A 7,832-nucleotide genomic window follows, 5' to 3' on the forward strand; every position below is an offset into this window, starting at 1 on the left:
AAATGCCAATAAACCAGAACACATTTTTCTCCCATCCCGGAATGCTGTGTGGACTAGCCAGACCTTCCTTCGCATTGATGTGGAGGAAGATCTAAACCCCAACCTGCAAACACAAGTTGCAGCACGCAAGTCGTGGCTCGGCTGCGGCTTATCTAGACATTTAATATGTCCCCTATTTCATAATTTACCATTTGCATGTAGAGTAGACAGCAATGACTTTTTGGCAGATGATCAGTGTTTGGCAATACACCTTTAGAAGGTGAACCGCAAACTATGAGCCATTTAGGGATTCAGCAACTCTCCGACCCTGCCGGCAATACTGGGCATGTGCGGGGACACAGAGATATCCTGATTTATAGTATATGTAGTAGTCATGCCCTGATCTGTCTCTCTCATTAAAGGGTCCTTAAAACGCCGAAGACCTCTTCTCTATTGGTGTTATCACAACCCCTGTGTGGTTAGAATCCGAGCTGCAGAGTTGTGAAAGCCTTTGTGTTTATATGCCATCTCCAAATTGCGGGCACAGTTGCAATATGTGTTTGCCTCACACACAGTCTTGCAAAGTTCTTTGCAACAGCCTTAACCCTAAAAACAGGAACATTGACTATTTGGAGAAAAGAAATTCATTAATAAGAAAAACGCTGTCTGAAACTGATTGAGAAATTACATTTACTAAGAAACAATTATGAGGGTCTTGTACTTTTTTTAGTTTTTACTTCGACTCCACTACAAATTGGAAGTCAGCATTGTACTTTTCACTCCACTTTTTTATTTGATTAGTTATAAGTTATTTTGCAGAATATGATTCAAACAAAATACAAATCATCTAATAAATTATGATATAATGGATTAAGCTACCCAGCAGTAGATGGAGTAGTTGAAATAAGCCTGGCCTTTACCAGCTGTACTATTAGTGAAGTTTACTCATTAATATATGTAATCCAATAATACATGTTATTAACCCTTTCTGCATGATGAGTACTTTTACTTTTGGTACTTTAAGTATATGTTGATGCCAACACTTAAAGTTCTTTTAATTGCAGCAGAGTAGTTCTACACTGTTGTTACTTTTATTTAAGTAAAAGATCTGAGTACTTCTTCCTCTACTGTCCCTATTCATTTTTTCCAGCTACCCTTGACACATTGTATGCATAGTTGAAAACAAGCTCAACAAGTACAAAATATATTCATAATATATAGAATGCAGTAAAAACAAATCAATACAAAAGTAAAAGAGCAGCAAATCACCTTTGTGTTGCGTGTGTGACACGATAATGCTATATAAATGTGTGTGTGTGTGAGAGTGTGTGTGTGTGTGTGTGTGTGTGTGTGTGTGTGTGTCCAACGCATGTCTTTACTACCATGTCTTTGACATTTAGTTCTCCATTCTCAAAACTTAAAGTATAATTTAATTATTTTTCAAAATGGCCTGTATTAGCCCGTGCATTGGTGTCTAAGTGACTAAGATGAATAAAAATCTTTGAAACTGGTCCAGTATTGAGCGATAAAGTTGTATGAACTTCTGGGAAGTTGGGTTGTGAATTAAATAACTGGCTGGTCTGGCAGCCTTGAACTTTCTGCAGTATAGAAATGCAGTTAATTTATCTTCATAACTTTGAGTTCTGGTAATCCTAAAACTAATATTCAGTCTTAAACAAAAACAATGAAGAGGTTAGACGTATTACCAAATTAGAAGAATATCATCTATGTAAAATGATATATTTCTCACCAATCTAAACCAATTTGGTCAAAGTTTCATCCTAACCCCAACATACGATTCTTTCACAGCCTTGTTGTGCCCCCACCCCACTTTTGATGCTTTGGGAAACGGTGCATTTTACACTAATGCTTGATATATTTACAGACTGCCACAGTGTGGAACATTCTCATGTCAGACATGTCATTGGACGCTGACAACTCAGTTTTCTACAAGTGTTCCCTTCCCACACATATAGTGTAGGCATACATCTTTCAAATAGATGTGTCCAAACCATATGTGACTGATAAGCATGTGAGTTTATCGGATTCTATAGCTTTCTCAGTACCCAGATAATCCATATTTGGGCTCAGTGATGCAGTTGAACATATGTAACAACCTGAAGTGAAACTTCAGCTGCACGAGGCCACAAAGACGATCCAAGGTGAGTTCAAATGTCTGCAGCAGACTGTAGCAAAGAAGTGTGCACTTTGTTTCAGTGCGTGAACCCTCAGCTGTCTGTATTTTTTGTTCAAACATTGTATATCTTTCCTCTTTTGTCTGATTTCTGTATCTGTCCTGCGGGTCTGCTTGAATGGCTCGCATGTCTGTTTTCAGATTCACAGCTCTGGCTCTGCTGCTGCTGTCCGCCTGCTGTTAGGCCGACAATGAGGTAGAACCGTCACAGGGCCCATCATGTCAAAGTGTAAATGGTAAACATGTTGAAATGTGTTTGACATCATTCAGATGAACTGAATTAGTAACTTGGACTGTCAGTAACAACCATGAAAGGACTCCTGTGTCACATAAAAAAATTAAATAAATGAAGAATGAAAGGTTAATGAGGATGACTCAGCGGAGCTTTCTGTGTCTGAACTTCTGGAGAGAGCCAATAGTAATCTGAGTGAGGGCATGCCGCTGCAGCCACCTTCTGATTGGAGGACAAATCACCATCTTAGCGAGGGCGATAGAAACGCTGACCCCTGCACCAGTCGAAGATGCATGTGGGGCAAATACACTGACGGGAAGGTATACGTTCCTTATTTCATCACAAACCACTTCTGTAGGTGTCGCACACATCTCACACATATGCTCTGTCCACATAAAGCATGATTACCACAATGACCTGTTATGCCAGCCAAGGGTGAAACATTTGGCCTTAAAAAAACAAAAGCCAATGGAGAGTGTAAAGAACGGCTGTGTGTACACCTGGAGGTTAAGGTGTAACTTCCACTGAGAAAATGTCCCCCCCCCCCAGATTCAACTTACTTTGATATTATTTAATTATAAGGCTCTGTGATTGGCCAAAAGCATGTAAACCTGTTGTGTGATACCCCAGGGATACAAATATGATGCTGAAAAATTAGTAAAACAGTTTAAATAAGTTTGCTTGTTTAACTGTACTGTCCAGAAAATCAAAGTTGTCCAACACTGTTTTGTCTTTTCTCATGATGGATGCTAAGAACTTAAATGCTGTTTACTGTGATCCTGGCAGCCGACCGTGAGAGGTCCATCATCATCCGTGGACTGGAGTCCTTCTCTTCCTTCTCCTGCATCCGCTTCAGGCCCACCCGAAGCGATGACCGCGACTGGCTGATTATCGAGGCCCAGAATGGGTAAGACAGTGTTGTTATAGAAGACTTTGAGTTTGAAGCTTTGCTCACACTTCAGTGTTCTTCATCTCGTCTGTGCTCCTGTCCAGCTGCTACTCCTTCGTTGGCCGTCGTAGTGGGAAGCAGGTGGTGTCTCTGGCCCGGAGAGGATGCCTTTACCATAGCACGGAGCAGCACGAGCTGCTCCATGCTCTGGGCTTCAACCATGAACAGACCCGTTCTGATAGGGACAACCACATCAGGGTCATGCTGCAAAACGTTCAGTCTGGTAAGGGAGCTGCTTATTATTCAGACTGTTAGAGAGGAAACCCAATAAACCTCAGACAGTACATTCACATATAACACACTCATAGGATTTGTTTCTGAGAGAAATCAAGCAAGCCTAATGGTACAGTAATTAATGCATAAACCTTGTGAACAAATACACTTAAAATGTACACCCTAATAGATCTCACACTTCTGCTTTTGTTCTTGTTCTCACGAACAACATTTTGCCGCTCCTTAAGGTGGCTAACTGAAAATAGCAATTTCCTGTCCCAGATAGTGCTGCATCTAAAGACTATTTTCATTTTCAACTAATCTGTTGATAATTTCTTGATTAATCAATTAGTTGTTTTGTCTCTACAATTTCAGGAAATGGTAAAATGTTGATCAGTTGTCCAAGATAACGTCCTCAAATGACTTGTTTTGTCCACAACTCAAAGATATTCATTTCACTTTCACAGAGAAGGGATGAAACTAGAAAATATTCAAATTGAACAATCCTGGAATCACGCAACTTTTAATTTTTTCATAAAAAATTACTCAAACAGTTACTTGATTATCAAAATAGCTGGGTCCAGTGCAGGTGCTCAGTGGCCGGCAGATCAGACTGTGGTTGCACTGGGCAGTTTCCAGGTGTGAATGTGATCATGGTGTTCCTGCAAAAGAGAGGCTGCTCTCAGTGAACCCTTGCCTGAATAAATAAAGATAAAAAGTTGACCACTTATTTATTAGTCCATCGATCTCTGCAGCTCTAATCTCTTAGATTTAATGAGTTTAAAACGCTCTTGAAAAAGGAAGATTAAGAGTAGGACCTGCTGTAATATCTGTTTGTAGTCCTGTGCTTTTGAGAGGAAGTTGTACGTAGCATGGCCCCAGCAGCCACATTAGAGCTGATCGGAGCATGTTTCTCAAATCTTCCCAAGGTCTCATCATGACCATCGGGCTTCACTGCTCCTTAAAAGAGAGATACTTACATACATCATGTTGGTGTATTCATTTCAAACATGACAACTTTTGCTTCACATGGGAAGAAGTGAAATGTCTCTTCCCATCTTGTTTGCAACATAAGTATGGTGGGTCCCTGGTGCCTCCTAGTGGACAAAAAGACCCTGAACAAGTTAGCAAATTCATGATCCTTCACTGATCCTTCATGAAACAGAAGCTTATTGTGTGACTGCACTCTGAACATGAAACCATCAGAAACCACGGACCTCTGCAGATTATTGGGATCGGTCTCCAGTGGCTGGACTCCTTTCTGTCCAGAGTCAATGTGAAGTCAAACCAAACAAATGTCACTTTAATCTTAACTTTATTCTTTTTTTTGTTTGTGTTTAAGGAATATAGCACAACTTCAATAAGATTGCCACCCTGAACCAGGGCACTCTCTACAATTACAACTCTGTCATGCAGTACCACAAGTAAGAACAGCTGGCTTAACAGGACCGCCTTCTCCAAGAAACCCCAACGTGTCCTTCGGCAACGCCAGGGAGATGAGTCGCAACGACATTGCCAGGCTCAACAGTCTCTACAACTTCTGTGAGTGTCCACATGAGGACATTTAAAAAAATAAATATAGACACAACATTGAGTTTGGACCTAATCCCCCTCTGTGCTGTTTCACTGTTACAGAAGAAGCGTGTTCAGATGTGCTGACAGACGATCAGAGGCTCCCTGACCAACAGAAGATGAGGCCCTGAACTTATTAGCACAACAACCAATGATCATTTTATGAAGTTTTTCTAAATGCAACACTCTCTTTTTATTCTTTCATCACATCCTTGTTTGTTTTCTCAAAGGTTAAAGTCCCAGTTGGTAATGGCGAAAGGGCAAGGCACGTAAGCTTTATCTGTCGGGCACATTCCCACAGCAAGGCACTTTAAAGTGTGTTAAAGTATCAAAACAAATACAATATGAGAAGAAAAGTTACAGTCCAGCATAAGAAATGAACAGTTATTTAAAGAAAGGCAGCATCAAAATGATTGATTTAAAAGAACTGAGAGTTGCTGCACACCTGCAGTTTTCTGGGGGTTTGTTCCAGATATATGGAACATAAAAACTAAACGCTGCTTCTCCCTGTTTAGTTCTGACTCTGAGGACAGAAAGCAGCATTTTGAAATCAATTTGTCGAGCGACAGGAAGACAGTGTAAAGACTGCAGAACTGGAGTGGTGAAATCCAGTCTCTTGGTCTTAGTGCGGACTCAAGCAGCAGCGTTCTGAATCAGCTGCAGCTGTCTGATTGATTTTTTAAGGAGACCTGTAAAGACCGCATTACAGTAGTCAAGTCTACCAAAGATGAAAGCATGGACAAGACATAAATCCTTTATCCCTTATTATATTCTTAAAGCTATAGTGTGCAGTTTCTGTCACCCACCATGAGGAATTCTAGGTAATGATAACAACATTGTTGGCGCGTCCACAGGATACAACCTTCCGTGATCACACACACATTAATATCAAAAGCTACAGCTTCAAGGTGATAATAGGCGGACTTTAGAATTGTCTTAATGAGGCTATTGAAATTGAGGTCCGAGTCCATGACTACACCAAGATTTCTGGCTTTGTTTTCAACATTGTCGATTGAAGCTGAGCGCTGACTTTTAATTGTTCCTCTTCTACGCCAAAAACAAGCACCTCCTTTGTTTTCTTATTTAATTTTAAAAAGTTTGTCCAATACACTTACTCAGTTTTTGTAGTGGACTTAAGTCCCCTGGTGATAAGTTTATGTAAATTTGTGTGTCGTCAACATAACTTTGGTAACTTATTTTGTTGTTTTCCATAGTCTGAGCCATTGGAAGCATGTTTAACACCTCATCTAACACAAGAGGCCCCAGAACGGAGCCTTGGGGAACTCTGCACGTCATATTTGTTCACTCAGATGGGTCATTACCTATAGCCACAATGTAATGCCTAAGTAGGATTCAAACAAGAGTCCAACCCAGTTTTTCAATCTGTCTAGTTCATCAGATTCAATAATTTGGATGACTTCACACTAATCAATACTTTCTTTAAAGAAAAGAGTGAAATTCTTTCACATGACTTTTAGTAATTTTATAACCCGTTTTTAAGTAAACAATAAGGAATGAAAATCTGCAGTTTTTTTTTTTAAAGTAGAGGACTCAAAGTTACCATGGAGATTTATTTTCAACAGCTAGCCTGGACCTGACCAGGGTAAATGCCAGGATTTATTTTCTTTTCATAGTTTCTAGATTTTAGAGTCCAATTTCTTCAATGTCTTTCTTTTCTATGTCCATATACTGTATACGAGGGAGCAAAACAATATGTAAACAAGGAAACTTATATATACTTAAAAAAAAAAAAAAGGCATGGCAGATAATAGCGGACCGACTAAATGATAGTCTAAAATATACATTTCCACACTACTGCTCTTAACTGAAACCATTCAATAAGCCACTTGTCATTTGCAAAAACAAACAGTTGTTCACTTTGCATCAAAAGCGAGCAGTGGAAATTAATATGACTTATAATATTTTTTATTTCAGCCCATGAGAGAGAGAGGGAATAAAAAGGAGTGAAAGAGATATTTAAGCATCCTATTCCAGCGTTGTAAAAGATTGATCTTCATGATTCATAATTTTCTTAGTAACATTTTCTTCTGCTTGCTTTTAAGGAAAAGAGTACATCGGTTAATTTGTGCAAATGACTAGTAGCTCAACATTTCAATGGTATGATTATGACGGTTTCAGAGCAGTTGTCAGTTGTATAGTAAAGTAAGTTTAGTCAGCTATAAGTAAATTTCCACCCAGATATAGTGTGGTTCAAGAACACACAGGAATGATCAGAGAGCAACATCAGTCACCTCGGACATAGTCCCTTGGAGATAATTAAGTCCAGAGTGTGCCCCTTATTGTGTGTGGGCTCCATCTGAGTCAGTCCATAGTTATGAAAAACATAGCTTTTTACCCTCTATTATTTAGCCTACATAATACCAGTAAGTCAATTCAACATTTAGACAATATGGACACACAATTTTTTCAATTCATTAAGTTCTTTTACTGTACTTTTTGAGAAAATTAAATGCAAAGTCACCTTAAGATAAAGTACATTATAACATATTTTTGTATGAATCAGTAGCCTACATTTAAACCTGGAAGTACCAACTGGGAATTAGCCTATTTATTGATGGATGGATGGATGGATGGATGGATGGATGGATGGATGCATAGATAGATAGATAGATAGATAGATAGATAGATACAGTGGGTACGGAAAGTATTCAGACCCCTTTAAATTTTTCACT

The 7,832-nt window shown here is 39.2% G+C and overlaps 1 pseudogene; it reads left to right on the forward strand.

Moving 5' to 3' along the window:
- Nucleotides 1-2,263: 2,263 nt before the first annotated feature.
- On the forward strand, nucleotides 2,264-5,135 carry LOC117947969 (annotated as a pseudogene).
- Nucleotides 5,136-7,832: the final 2,697 nt, after the last annotated feature.

This window comes from Etheostoma cragini, chromosome 1, assembly GCF_013103735.1.
Source record: "Etheostoma cragini isolate CJK2018 chromosome 1, CSU_Ecrag_1.0, whole genome shotgun sequence".
In the NCBI taxonomy this organism is placed as follows: domain Eukaryota; kingdom Metazoa; phylum Chordata; class Actinopteri; order Perciformes; family Percidae; genus Etheostoma; species Etheostoma cragini.